Genomic DNA, 15,973 nt, shown 5'->3' with positions numbered 1-15,973 from the left:
ACTTTTCCATTAAAGCCAAACTGGATTTAGTACAATCAATGATGGACTGTCTGTATGCCAAGTGTATCCCTTGTATAACTGACTGTGTAATGGCTGAAATTGAGAAACTGGGGCAAAAGTATCGAGTGGCTCTAAGGATTGCCAAGGATCCAAGATTTGAACGATTACCATGCACACACAAAGGAACCTATGCAGATGATTGCTTAGTTCAGAGAGTAACTCAGCACAAGTGTTACATTGTGGCCACAGTTGACTGGGACCTTAAACGAAGGATCCGGAAGATCCCTGGAGTTCCCATCTTGTACATTTCTAACTATAGGTACAACATTGAGCGGATGTCAGATGACTATGGAGCCCCTCGGTTCTAACACTCTAAAGATAGAGGTCCTGTGCCTTCCTTTGCCAACTTTTTCTGTTGCCAGTTCATAAAGCAATACACCATAGCATGAATTATTCTCCTCACCCATTTGCTCTGTTATGAGCTGAATATGGTTAAATACACTCATTTTCTATATTGTTTTGAAATTGATATTTTGTATCATTTTGAATTTTTTTGTGTCTTTTTATAAATCAAATGATTGCACACATAATTTGATGGTTGTTCTATATTGATATACACAACAAATATTTATTAAGGTTACACTAGGTACTTAGTAAGGTATGGTCCTGCCCTTAAGACATAGATATTATAGGGAAAAGAGAAGCACGTATATGAATAAATATAGTAACATAGTGATGCCAGGTTAAAAGTCTGAGAGAATAGAACTTCATATATATATGTATATATATATATGTATATATATATGTATATATATGTATATGTATATATATATATGAAAAGGATGATTTCTTTCTACTTAGTTGGAATGAGAAGGGAGGAAAGGCTAGAGATAGTAATATTTGAGTTAATGTTTTGTTTTTTTGTTTTTTATGATCATGGATGATTTTATTTTCCTTGTAACTCTTTGTACTACCTAAATTTAAAAAATAATAACATTCATTTGATCCATTATTTTCTAATTTACACATCATTTTCATTTTGAAAAAATCAAGTCTATTTAAAACAACTTTTTTTCTCACAAAATTTCACTTGAACATACAATAGTCAATTAGACAACATTAGAAGCAAACTAGATTTCTGAACGCAAATCAAAACATTGTATTACATTCACCTTGATGCTATTTCTGATTAAAGTGGGGATCTTACAGAATTAAAAAAAAAAAAAGAAGAGAAAAATCTCCACCTGGGATGGAGAGGGATACTGTCATCCCATATATAACCACTGGGTGCAGGGAGAGGAATCCATCCCCTTTAGCTGGCACATTTTCCTTGGACTCCGTGTGCCAATTCCAGGCGGAGCCAGGAGAAAGCTGCTCCCCAGTCCCCCTACACACTCTTGGATAGGAAGCCACCTGCTGCAGGACTACATCTCATCTTGGGAAGTAGCACCAAAGTGCATAGACTAGGATTTGGAAATGAGGAGGGACTTGGAAAATACAACTTGACCCGCCCATGGCAAAGAGAGATTGGAACCAAAAGAGTGGCTTGCAATGCGTGGTTCAAGAAGGGCTTGGTGCACCACCATTCTTCTTCACAAAGCCATCAAGGCGGGGCCTCAGAGAGCAGCCACCTAAATCTACCTACACCAAACCACGCCCATCCACGCTGGAGAACTGCCTTCCCCACCCCCTCCTTTTTCCACCTGGAGCACGGGAAACACCAACATTGATGCATGGCTGTCATTAGACCAAGTCTTCCCATTCAGATATATTTTTCTTTATCTCATTCTTATCTTTCCCTTCTGCTGGTTTTACGCTTTTAGACTGTCCTATGTCTTTTGTCATTTATGTCTCCCCTTTCTTTTCTTTCCTATTCTTTTCTTACTTTCCCCTTTTGGTTTGCTTATTTGTTTGATTTGTCTGTGCGTTTACATGCTTTTGTTCCCTGTGTGTTTTCTGTCTGTTTTCCTTCTCTGGGCTACCTCAAGAAACAGCCAAAGTATGTGTGGTGGAAAGTCCCAAATATCACTGAGTAGGGAAACAAAAACACCAAAGGCACAACAAGAGAAACAAAGAGACACCACTAAAAGAACACTTCTTGAATGGACAGGCCCTGGATAGTCAATGAGCCTCCTTTAATATAACAATACTCAAAGGTGCAGAGTGCATAATGAGCTTTTGAAACTTACATGAGACATAAAGCTAGCCAAAATTATTAAAAGAAAGAACTCTCCTTTAAAAAAAATTCTGGGAAGTAGTTACAGTTATGGAACTGCTCAAAACAGATAAAGCAACATAAATGAGCAAGGATTTAGAATAATTGTCATAAAATTAATCGCTGGGCTTGAAAAAAGCATGAAAGTCATCAGGGAAGCTATTGATACAAGACTAGGGACCTTCAAAATAGCTGGCATGAATTAAAAAAGGCTACATATGAGATCCATAATAAAATGGAGGTGACCAATGCACAGATTGAAAGGCAGAAGAGAAAATAGGTGAATTAAAAGACACAGCTATAGAAAAAGAGGAAGCCAAGGAAAAGAGAGAGAAATTGATCCAGGAGCAAAAAAGGAGAATTCGAGATCTGAGTGATACAATGAAAGGGAACAATATCCATACCATAGGAATTTTTGAAGAAGAAGAAAGAAAAGAAAAGGTCCTGAAGGGATGCTTGATCAAATTATAGCTGAGAACTTCCCAAATTTGGGGAAGGAAATACACATTGAAATCCAAGAGGCACAGAGAACTCCCCTCAGACGTAACTTGAATCAAACGTTGGCATGACATATCATAGTGAAACTGGCAAAATATAAAGAGAAAACTCTGAAAGCAGAGATTAAAAGGCCCTAACATACAAAGGGAAACCTATCAGAGTGGTTACAGACCTATCTAATGAAACTTTGCAGGCCAGAAAGGAATGGCAGGAAATCATCAATGTGATGAGCAGAAAAAATATACAGCCAAGAATCCTTTATCCAGCAAGCCTGTCATGCAAAATAGAAGGAGAAATAAATATTTTGCCAAATAAACAAAAATTGAGAGAATTCATCACCACCAAACCAGCCCTATAAGAAATCCTAAGAAGGACTTTATGAGGGAAATGTTGCAAGGAACACAAGGTACCAGAGACACCACTACAAGCATGAATCCTACAGAGAACACAACTAATCTAATCCCATACTTTTCAATAATAACACTGAATGTAAATGGACTGAATGTTACAATCAAACTACACAGGGTAGCTGAATGGATAAAAAAACAAAATGCATTTATTTTCTCTCTATAAGAGTCTCATTTTAGACCTGAAGACACCTTGAGATTGAACATAAGGGGATGGAGAAATAGCTATCATATGACTAGTAGTCAAAAGAGAGCTGGAGTAGCCATTTGTAGACAAACGGGACTTTAAAGTAAAGGCAGTAACAAAAGGTGAAGAAGGACATTATATAATAATTACAGGGTCTCTCCATCATGAAGAACTAACAATTATAAACGTCTATGCACAAAATTCAGGAGCACCCAAATACATAAAACAACTAATCACAAACAGAAACAATCTTATTGATAAGAATGTGTTAATTGCAGGGGTTTTAATACTCCACTTACAGTAATGGATAGATCAACCAGACAGAAAATCACTAAAGAAACAATGGACCTGAACGACACATTGGAACAGATGGAATTGATAGATATATTTAGAACTCCACATCTTGAGGGTAAGGAATTCACTTTCTTCTAGTATTCACGTCGCACATTCTCCAAGATAGATCACATACTGGGTCATAAAGCAGCCCTTCATAATTATAAAAGAATTGATATCATACCATGAACTCTTTAATATCACAATGCTATGAAAGTTGAAATCAATCACAGGAAAAAGTCTGGAAAACCTCCAAAAACATGGAGATTAAAAACCACCCTACTAAAGAATGATTGGGCTAATCAGGCAATTAGAGAAGAAATTTAGATGTGGTATATATGTATATATATATATATATATATATATATGTATATACAATAAAGTACTATATGGCAATGAGGAAGAATGAAATATGGCCATTTGTAGCAAAGTGGATGGACCTTGAGGGTGTCATGCTAAGCGAAATAAGTCAGGCAGAGAAGGATAGATACCATATGTTTGCATTCATAGGTCTAACAGGAGAGACCAGGCAGGGGACCATGGAGAGAGAAAGGGGGAAAGAGAGCGGGAGAGAGTGAGGGATACAGATCAAGGGAGACCTACTGAATACTGAAAATGAACCATGGACTGAAGGGGGAGAGGGTGATAGTCATGTTTTGGGGCACTTGTGGGGAGAAAGAAGCACTGGGTGTTATATGGAAACCAATTTGACAATAAAGTATAAAAAATAAATAAATTTTAAAAAAGAAAAAATATATATGGAAACAAATGAAAACGAAAATACAACAATCCAAACACTCTGGGACACAGCAAAGGGAGTCCTAAGAAGACAGTATATTGCAAGAAAGGCCTATTTAAAGAAACTAGAAAAAGTACAAATTCAAAATCTAACAGAGCATCAAAGGAACTAAAAGGGGAGCAACAAGAGCACCCCAAACTCAGCATAAGAAGAGAAATAATAAAAATCAGGGGAGAAAGAAACAAAATAGTGTCAACAAAGAAAAAAATAACAGCTGAAGAGATCAATGAAACCAAGAGTTGGTTTGTTGAAAAAATAAAGAAAATTGATAAACCTCTAGCCAGACTCCTCAGAAAAAAAAAAGAGAAAACACCCAACTGGACAGAATCATAAATGAAAATGGATCTATTACAAACAATCCCTCAGGAATACAAGGAATCATCAGGGAATACTAAGAAAAATTATATGCCAACAAACAGGACAACCTAGAAGAAATTGACAAATTCCTAAACACACATGCACTACCAAAATTCAAACAGGAAAAGATAGAAAATCTGAAGAGACCCACAACCAGTGAAGAAATTGAATCCGTTATCAAAAGTCTCCCAACGGAAAAGAGCCATCTCCAGATGGCTTCTCAGGGGAATTCTATCAGACATTTAAAGAAGAGTTAATACCCATTCTTCTCAACTTATTCCAAAAATTAGAACTGGAAGGAAAACTTTTGGACTCATTCTATGACGCCAGAATCACTTTGATTCCCAAACCAGACAGAGACCCAACAATAAAAGAGAACTATAGGCCAATATCTTTAATAAATACAGATGCAAAAATACTCAACAAGATACAAGCAAATCGAATTCAACAGCATATAAAAAGAATTATCCACCATGATCAAGTGGGATTCATTCCTGGGTTACTGAGCTGGTTCAATATTTGCAAATTCATCAATGTGATACATCACGTTAACAAAAGAAAATATAAAATCTATATGATTCCGTTGATAGATACAGAAAAAGCATTTGACAAAATACAGCATCCTTTCTTAATAAAAACCCTAGAGAAAATAGGGATAGAAGGAACTTACTTAAACATCATAAAAACCATTTATGTAAATCCCACAGCTAATATCATCCTCAATGGGAAAAAAACTGAGGACTTTCCCCTTGAGATCAGGAACATGACAAGGATGTCCAGTCTCACAACTGTTGTTTAACATAGTGCTGAAAGTCCTAACATCAGCAATCAGACAACAAAAGGAAATATAAGGCATTAGAATTGGCAAAGATGAAGTCATACTTTCACTTTTCACATACTACATGACACTCTACATGGAAAACCTGACAGACTCCACCAGAAGTCTACTAGAACTGATCCAGAAATTCAGCAATGTCGCAGGGTACAAAATCAATGTACAGAAATCAGTTGCATTTGTATACACCAATATTGAAGCAACAGAAAGAGAAATCAAGAAAGTGATCCTATTCACAATTGCACCAAAATCCATAAAATACCTAGGAATAAACCTAACCAAAGATATAAAGGATGTGTATATTGAAAACTATGGAAAACTTATGAGAGAAGTTGAAGAAAACACAAAGAAATGGAAAAAAATTCCATGCTCATGGATAGGAAGAATAAACACTGTTAGAGTGTCATTATTACCCAAAGCAATATACACAGTCAATGCAATCCCCATCAAAATTGCACTAGCTTTTAGAAGAAGCTAGAACAAACTATCTTAAAATTTGTATAGAACCACAAAGACCCCGAATAGTCAAAGTATTATTGAAGAAGAAAACAAAAACAGGAGGCATCACAATCCCAAAATTTAGCCGCTACTACAAAGATGTCATTATCAAGACAGTATGGTATTGGCACAAAAACAGACTCATAGACCAATGGAATGGAATAGAGAACCCAGAACTGGACCCACAAATGTATGTCCAATGAATCTGTGACAAAGCAGGTAAGAGTATCCAATGGAAAAAAGACAGCCTCTTTAACAGGTGATGCTGGGAGAACTGGACAGCAACATGCAGAATAATGAAACTAGACCACTTTATTACACCATACACAAAAATAAACTCACAACGGATGAAAGACCTAATCATGAGACAGGAAACCATCAAAACCCTAGAGGAGAAAGCAGGAAACAGCCTCCTTGACGTCAACCATAACAATTTCCTACTCGACACATCCCCAAAGGCAAGGGAATCGAGAGCAAAAATGAACTATTGGGAACTCATGAAGATAAAAAGCTTCTTCACTGCAAAGGAAACAATCAAGAAAACTAATAGGCAACTGACGGAATGGGGGGAAAAAGTTGCAAATGACATATTGAATAAAGGGCTACTATCCAAAATCTACAAGGAACACACCAAACTCCACACCCAAATAATGAATAATCCAGTGAACAAATGGGCAGAAGACATGAATAGACACTTCTCCAAAGAGGACATCCCGAAGGCCAACAGACACATGAAACAATGCTCAGCGTTACTCATCATCAGGGAAATACAAATCAAAACCACACTGAGGTACCACCTCACGCTGTTCAGAGTGGCTAAAATAAAGAAATCAGGAGACTATAGACCCTGGCGATGATGTGGAGAAACTGGCACTCTCCTACACTTTGGTGGGAATGTAAACTGGTACAGCCATTCTGGAAAAGTGTGGAGTTTCCTCCAAAAACTATCAATAGATCTCCCCTATGACCCAGCAATACCACTGCTTGGGATTTACCCAAGGAATACAGAAGTGTTCATGCATAGGGGCACATGCACCCCCAATGTTAATAACAGCACTTTCAACAGTAGGCAAATCAGGGAAAGAGACTAAATATCCATCAACTGATGAATGGATCAAGAAGATGTTTTTTATCTATACAATGGAATACTACATTGCAATGAGAAAGAATGAAATCTGGCCATTGGTAGCAACATGGATGGACATCGAGGGTGTCATGCTAAGCGAAATAATTCAGGCAGAGAAGGACAGGTACCATATATTTTCACTCATAGGTCTACCAGAGAAACTTAAGAGAAGACCATGGGCAGGGAAAGGGTGGAAAAAGAATTCGGGAGAGGGAGGGGGCAAATCATGAGAGACTCTTGAATACTGAAAACAAACTGAGGGCTAAAGTGGCAGGGGAAAAGAGAAAGGGGAGTGATGATCATGGAGAAGGGCACTTGTGGGGAAGAGCACTGGGTGTTATATGAAACCAACTTGACAATAAACTATAAATTAAAAAGTGGATTAAAGACTGAAATCTGAAACCATAAAAGTTCTAGAAGATAACATGGGTAGTATCCTCTTTGACAGAGGCTATATCAAGTTCTGTCTAGATATACTTCCTGATGTAAGAGGAAGAAAAGCAAAAATAAACTATTGGGCTACATCAAAATAAAAAAACTTCTGCACAGTGAAGGAAACATCAACAAAACCAAGAGGGAACTGATGGACTGGGAGAAGATATTTGCAAACGACATATCTGTAAATGGTTACTTTTTTAAAAATTATAAAGAACTTAATAAACTCAGTACCTAAAAACCAAATAAATCAATTAAAAGTGGTCAGAAGATATGAAAATACATTCTTCAAAAATGACATAAAGATGGTCAACAGGCACAGGAATTTTGCTAATGACCACTGATAATTAGGGAAATGTAAATCACACCTACAATGATATATCACCTCACACCAGTCAGAATGGCTAAAATCAACAACACAATAAACAAGAGGTGTTGGCAAGGATGTGGAGAAAAAGAAACACTCATACTGTTGATGGGAATGCAAACAGATATAGCCACTGTAGAAAACAATATGGAAGCTCCTCAAAAGGTTAAAAAATACTTTCTGGTCCAGCAATTGCACAATTGAATATTTAGAGAAAACACAAGAATGTTAATTCAAAGGGAAACGCACACACATTTGTTTATAGTCGCATTATTTACAATAGCTAAGATATGAAAGTAGCCCAAGTTCTCATCTATGGATATATCTTTGCTATTGTAAACAATGCGACTGTAAGAGAAAGTGTGTATGTATCCCTTAGAATATAATAGAATATTATTCAGCCATAAAAATGGAATCTTGCTATTTGGAATGACATGGATGGAACTAGAGAGTATAAATTTAAAAAATATGAGCACCATGTGATTTCTTACATATGGAATTAAAGAAAACAAGCAAGCAAACAGAAAATATGAGAGGGACAAGTTAATAAAAAAACCTCTTAATTATAGAAACAGAATGATTATTACCAGAGAGGAGGTGTGTTTGGGAATAGGTTAAATAAGTGGTGGGGATTAAGGAGTGCACGTGTTCTGAGCACAGGGTGATGTATGGAAGGGTTGAATTTGTATATTGTACACTGAAACGAATATAACTTTGTGTGTTAACTAACTGGAATTAAAATTAAAACTTTAAAAAAGGCATAGAGTGGCTGAATGGATAAAATAATAAGACCCAATCAGATGCTGTTCACAAGGGATTCATATTATATTTAATAATACACATAAGCTGAAAGTGAAGAAATGGTAAAAAGATATTTTATGGGAATGATAACCAAAGAGAATAAGAATGGCTATATTTATATCAGACAAGATGGACTTTTATACAAGGAAAAATTGTGAATAGAGGCCAAAATAAAAGCAAGCAAGCAAGCAATGGTGTAATGTGCTTAGAAGCACATTAGAATAGCGCTTGACACATTATTTGTGCTTATAAGGTTTACCTATTTTTCTATTTGTTCTTATTCTTATTATACTGTTTTCTGGTCAGATAAATCAGCATTTCCTTATTGCTGGTCCATGGACTCAAGCAGGTCACAAAAACTTACCACCAGATAGAATTAATTTTTAAAATTACTCACATTACACTTAATTAGTAAGGTAAATTATATGTTAAGTTAACGTGTTCGGTGTAATTTATGTTATAAAATAAATAATGGCAAAATGATTATTCAAAAAAGGAAGGACCAATGAAAATGACCGATTCAACAAATGATGTAATAATCATAAATACATATGCACACAACCAACAACCAAACACCTATATAAATAAAGTAAACTTTGATAGAACTATAAGGTGCAATATATAATTGATTAATTATAGTCATCTTTAGTAACTTACTCTCAATAAGGTTATCAATTATCAGTGATCAATTATCAATAGATAATTGAGACAGAAAATGAGTATGAATACTTAAGACAGTACCAGATGGTCCTAACAAATATATACAGGACATTCTATTCAACAAATTCAGAATACACATTCTTCTCAATCAAGCACACATGGAATAATCTTTTTTTTAATTTTTTTAAAGTTTATTTATTTTTGAGACAGAGATAGACAGAGCATGAGCAGGGGAGGAGCAGAGAGAGAGAGGGGGAGACAGAATCCAAAGCAGGCTCCAGGCTCTGAGCTGTCAGCATAGAGCCTGACGTGGGGCTCGAACCCACAAACTGCAATATCATAACCTAAGCCAAAGTCAGATGTTCAACAGACTGAGCCACCCAGGTGCCCCACATATCAAATATTATTAAGGTGGATCATATGATATACCACAAATTACATTTTAGCAAATTCGAGATTATTGAGATTATCATGTGTCTTTTTCAACCACAATTATATGAAACAAAAAATCAATAATAGAAGGATTGTTAGAAAAGTGTTAGAAAATCTCCAAATATGTGGAAATTGGAAACATTACTGAGCAACTAATGGGCCAATAAGGAAATCAAAAGAAAAAAAATAATATTATATGTATAATATATATATGTAACCTTAAGACAAATGAAAATAGAAACACAAAGTACCAAATCTTATGAGATTAAGCTAAAACAGTTCTAAGGAAGAAGTTTATAGCAATGAATGCCTATTTCAACAAAAAAGAATGAGAAAAATAACTTAGGTCAAGCTAGTTACATACTATACATATAAATTACATATAGACTAGAAAAAAACAATAGAAAATAATCTTTAAAAATAAGAGTTGGTTTTTGGAGGGGCGCCTGGGTGGCTCAGTCGGTTAAACCTCCGACTTCAGCTCAGGTCAGATCTCACGTTTGTGGGTTCAAGCCCCGGTTCAGGCTCTGTGCTGACCGCTAGCTCAGAGCCTGGAGCCTGCTTCCGATTCTGTGTCTCCTTCTCTCTCTGCCCCTCCCCCTCTCATGCTCTGTCTTTCTGTATCAAAAATAAATAAAAATATTTTTAAAAAAGAGTTGGTTTTTGGAGAATATGAACACATTGGCAGACCTTTAGCTAGATTAATTAGAAAAGAGAAATCTTTTAAATTAAAAAAATAAAAATTAAAGACAAAACATTACAAGTGGCACTAAGTACAAAGATCTCAGAGACTGCTATAAAAATTTATACATAGTAAACGAGATAATTTAGCAAATATGGATACATTTTTAGAAACATACAACCCACCAAGAATTAAACATGGAAAAATAGAAAATCTATAGAGATCAATAGTAAATAAGGGGATTGAATTGATAATCTCAAACTTTCTCAAAAAGAAAAGCCCAAGGAAAGATGACAATATTGGTCACTGTAAAAACATTTTTAAAAGAATAAATTCCATTTTTCTTAAACTCTCCTACCAATAAAAGAAGAGGGTAGACTCTCAAACTTATTTTATGAAGCCAGCATCACCCTGATAGTAAAGCCAGACAAAGATATTACAAAAAAATAAAAACTATATCTGATGAACACAGATTCAAATATCCTCAATAAAGTTCAGCAAATCAAATTTACCAGCACATTAAACGTATCATACACTATGGCCACACTGAATTTATCTCTGCATTGATAACACTTTTGCATCCTCAGAGCAGCAAAATCCAATAACACAGAAGATTAAACAATATGCTTATAACCAGCCATTGATTTCTTGAATAAATACACTGTTAGAAGGACCCTTAGTCTCATGACAAAATGTAGAAGGTTTTGTCAAAGATAAAAACGAATACCATTGAGGAAACAACTATTTTAAGACTTTGAAATAATTCTTCAGCTTTTTTTGACTACAATTTGATACTTTATATAACATCTCAGGAAAGATTTAGCCCTTTCTTAAAAGGCAAGAACCACAAGTAACCCTCAAAATTGGTGTAGATTTGTTTTGTGTGTGTATATGTGGTAAATTGATTCATTTGTATATTAGGCTGAGTTCAGGGTGCAACTCTATTCCATTTGGTGTCCAATAATGCATATCTCAAGTATTTGACCTCAGTTTGATAATATTGAAACTTATCCAAGAAGGTTTTTGTCCTGGGAGACTAAGAAATTTAGTTAAGCTAAAGTATTTTTTCTACTATCATGTAAGGTATTAGCAGCTAACAATAAACCAACTGGTATTGGATTAGTATGGAAAACTGAGATGGAGAAAATTCTTTAAGCTTTCTTATAAGTGCATGGAGTATACAGCTGATGAATCCTTGAATCATGAGGAATCAATTGCCACAAAAATCAAAAGCCTCCATAGGTTAACTTAAGTAGGAATGTTGACTCCTTAGGTAAAGGTTTAAATAAAAATATAAGCATGCCTATTAGAAAAAAATATTTGGCTGACTCAGCCACAGTGTGTAAGAGAATGGCAAAGTGGAGTACCATAATAATTAGAAGAATCGTGACTTATTCTTTTATCGTGCGCACATCAATAAATTGACCTTCCTTGTCAACTTTTTCTTCCTTCCTGACAGGTAATATGGGATAAACATAAGGTAAATATACTTTTGAAATTATGCGCTGTGGGCAGCTAAAACTAGTTTTAAGTTTCTTTGTATCTTATATTTCTACATATTTTCCCAGAATTGGGACACTGTCATCAATATCTGAGAAAATATCTGTCCTTGCCATTAACCTAATTTTTTCTCCAAATTTTGTTGAATTTCTGGAAACAAAAATTCTATAAAAATGGAGAGGCCCAATACTTCTGATTTTCACATGGATTTATACCTTAAATTTAGGAAATGCTTAAATGAAAATGTGAAGACCAATGGAGGACTCACTCAGCTTCTGAGTGGAGTATTTACCTTCTCCAGGTTCAAGTTCTGTAGAAATACTTCAAGGACTCCTGCCATTGGTCCCTCATTTTGGGTTTCCAATACAAATAATACCCTGGGTTGTTGCAGGAAGAGTATAGTTGGATATGTGAGGACTTATTACTTACTCCCTGATGTGGGGGTTACAATTTTGCTTCCATTCTACCTTTTCAATTAGTCAAAGAAAGTCAACTGAAGGCAATATTTGATGTACCATCCAGTATGCATCCTCATGTATAAGGCTTTAGAATTAAAATTGCAGAGCACTTCAGGAAAGTTTTCTGGATATCTTCAAAGTACTTGAATTTTTAGGATAGCTCATTTCAGTTGGGGAAAAGGACATATGGACGCTTGACATGTTCTGTTCTTGCAGCAGTCTTGGCTACATTTTCAAAGGCATGTGAGTTGCTGAATTTACAAAAGAATAGGGCTGTTATGCTGTATATAAAAATGAAAAATAAGTTGGTTCCCATGGCACTGTAGTTTCAGTTCCAATTTTACCATTTAGTAGCATAACTGTTTTATTCCCTTATTTTCAGTTTACTAGGGCAACCAATGTAAACCTTGATGCTTTCATTCTGACAGTGTCTTAACCAAATTTTCAAACACTACTTGTTCTTTTTCTTAATCATATCTGCTTTTGTAGCTATATTTTCTTAGCCTAAAACACTCCTACATTCCTCCCTAAGAATGGCACCTATGCTGGGTGTCAGTCTAATTTTTATGTTGTCCAGTTTCTTTATGACCCAAGCTATGATTTTTCCATTATAGATCTTTTTGGTCCTGAAAATTCTAACTAGGGTCGGTATTCTTTTTTTACTCAAAAAATCTTTATTGTCTTTTTTTCCTTGAAGAAAAAAATCTTTGATTTTATTGACAGTTTTTTGGTGATTCATCACTTACATATAACACCCAGTGTTTATCACAAAAAGTGTTCTCCTTAATATGCACCCATTTAACCCATCACCCCCAAATGCTCCAGCAACAATCAGTTTGTTCTCTGCATTCAACAGCCTTTTATGGTTTGCCTCCTTCTCTGTTTTCATCTTATTTTTGCTTCCCTTCCCCGATATTAATCTGTTTTGCTTCTTAAATTCTACATATGAGTGAAATCAGATATTTGTCTTTTTCTGACTACTTATTTCGCTTAGCATAATACACTCTAGTCCCATCCACATTGTTGCAAATGGCAAGATTTGATTCATTTTGATCGCCAAGTAATATTCCATTGTGTGTATATGTCATATTTTAAATATCATATCTTTTTTATTCAATCGTTAGCTGACTGACACTTGGGTTCTTTCCACAATTTGGCTGTTATTAATACTGCTGCTATAAACATCAGGGTGTATGTGCCCCTTCAAATCAGCATTTTTGTATAATTTGGATAAATACCTCATAGTGAAATTGCTGGATCATAGAGTAGTTCTATTTTTAATTGTTTGAGGAACCTCACTACTGTTTTCATATTGGTTGCACCAGTTTTCATTCCCACCAGCAGGGCTGGCATTCTTAAACTCCTGTGACAAAGCATATTAGAGTTTGGGAAGATTCAGTAAAGTTAGTCTAGAGAGTTTTCATATGTCCCTACTGTAGAATGTCAGAAAGTACTCTTCTTCAGTAGACATTACTTAAGAGGACTGGAGAGTAGTCAAAATTGAAATCTGTATTTCTGGGGCACCATTCCTAATCAATAAGGAGTATACCAAAATTTTCCTAATTTTATTGATTCTTACATCCATGGGCAAAAACATATAGGACTCTCAATTATTTGACCACAATTATCAAGAGCCTTAACTATTCATAATCCAAAAATGATCCATAAATAGATTGAAAGTTGAAGTAATAAAAAAGGTATGATTTGTCTACCCGAGCATTCAGAACCCAGCAAATATTGCACCATAGAAATGCCAATGAATCATAAAACTGTCTTAATTTTCAGTTAAAGCAAGCTCAGGTGAAAAGTAAAATTCTGTTGATAGCTCCATCATGACCCAGGGAGAAAAGGACCCCATAATAATATCCATGTTGTTTGAAAGAATAAACCTAAATGCCTTATAAGCAAGTCTTCACTAGTTAAAAAATCAATTTTGGTATTTTAGTTACCAAAGGTAGCCCTAATTCATGTAATGGTGCACATCATGCCAGTCAGACTACTGCAATATGCAATATAAAAAGTGATGTATAATTTCCAAAAATTATGAGAAAGAAGCACCAAAATCCAGTTAATATAAAAGTATTTCTCTCATGGAAGGAGACAGGAAGAGGCGGGTGGAACAAGTTTTCCACAGGGGATTTATTATATACAGTCCATTATTAGAATTTCTACTTTAATAAAGCTAAGAACCCCCTCCTTCAGTTCACTTTCAGGGATTATAATTTTTGCTTTCTTAGTATGTAGGTATATTTGTAATTTTATCTCTCTGTGATTACTGAAAGAAATTCAGATTAATTTTTGTTTAATGATTATCATTTTCCCTATTTTTCATACCTTTCTTACTGCAGTTTTCATTTTTACCTCAACTCTGTAAACCATAGATAATTTATCACTGTGCTAAAAAATATTTCAGATTAGCTCTTTAGCTTTTTATCCCATACAGTTTAGGTATTTTTTTACACATCCCTATGCAGCCCAGAATTTGGTAAAGCAGCATTGTTCTTATTGGTTTAGCTTCAATGAATGTGCTCATTATGTATATGATACTTAAATTTTCTCCGGAATTTCCATGAGTTGATAAAACATATCATTTAATATTCCCAGGATAAGAAGAAGTACTGAAAACACCTCCCCTGTAGATGCTCTCCCCCATCTGCTATGTTATTCTCTCTATTTGTATTTCCCTTTTATGGATTGAAAATGGGACTCCACTTTTTCATATTGGTATCCAATGTACTTCGAACCAACAGATCATTCTTTACTTATCATGCACAGTAGCGCCTTCATAATGAATTAAGTAATCATATATCCATTGATCTATTTTCTAGAGTATCTATTTCCCCTCACTGTACTAATTTTCAGGTCACTAAATCTAAACTACTGTAACCTTATAAAATGTTGTAAATTTTTGTCATTTAATTCATGAAATTTTGTTTCTTTTGATCAAGATGTCTTTGGGGCCTTTGGCTTTTTGTATTCTATACAATTCTTGAAATCACATTGACAATTTCCAAAAAACTTAACAAGATTTGGATTTGGAATGCTATTACATTGAATCTTCAAAATTAAAATAAACTTGGAGGAGGGAATTAATATCTAAATGTAACTGAATCTGCCAATTTAAATATTTTATATCACTTCATTTGTAAGATATTATTTACTTTCTTTCAGTGATGTTCTGTAATATTATGTGTAGGTCTTTTCCTGTGTAATTGATATTTCTGATATTTCTGAAAGTGTTAAATTTGTAAATCTTCATTTTTTAATTTGGTTGTTTTTTCACGTAGAAGTGCATATCATCGTAGTTATTTGCTTATTAAACTTTGCTAAACTACTAATTTTGATTTTTTCATGTTCATATTAGTTTAATAGATGACAGATTA

At 34.8% G+C, this 15,973-nt stretch overlaps 1 pseudogene; it reads left to right on the top strand.

Annotated features, from left to right (window-relative positions):
• LOC115302036 overlaps window positions 1–368 on the top strand; it is an 896-nt pseudogene extending 528 nt beyond the window's left edge.
• The last annotated feature ends 15,605 nt before the right edge of the window (window positions 369–15,973 follow it).

The sequence above is a fragment of the Suricata suricatta genome, chromosome 9 (genome assembly GCF_006229205.1).
Source record: "Suricata suricatta isolate VVHF042 chromosome 9, meerkat_22Aug2017_6uvM2_HiC, whole genome shotgun sequence".
In the NCBI taxonomy this organism is placed as follows: domain Eukaryota; kingdom Metazoa; phylum Chordata; class Mammalia; order Carnivora; family Herpestidae; genus Suricata; species Suricata suricatta.
This window is presented reverse-complemented; position numbering and strand designations above follow the sequence as displayed.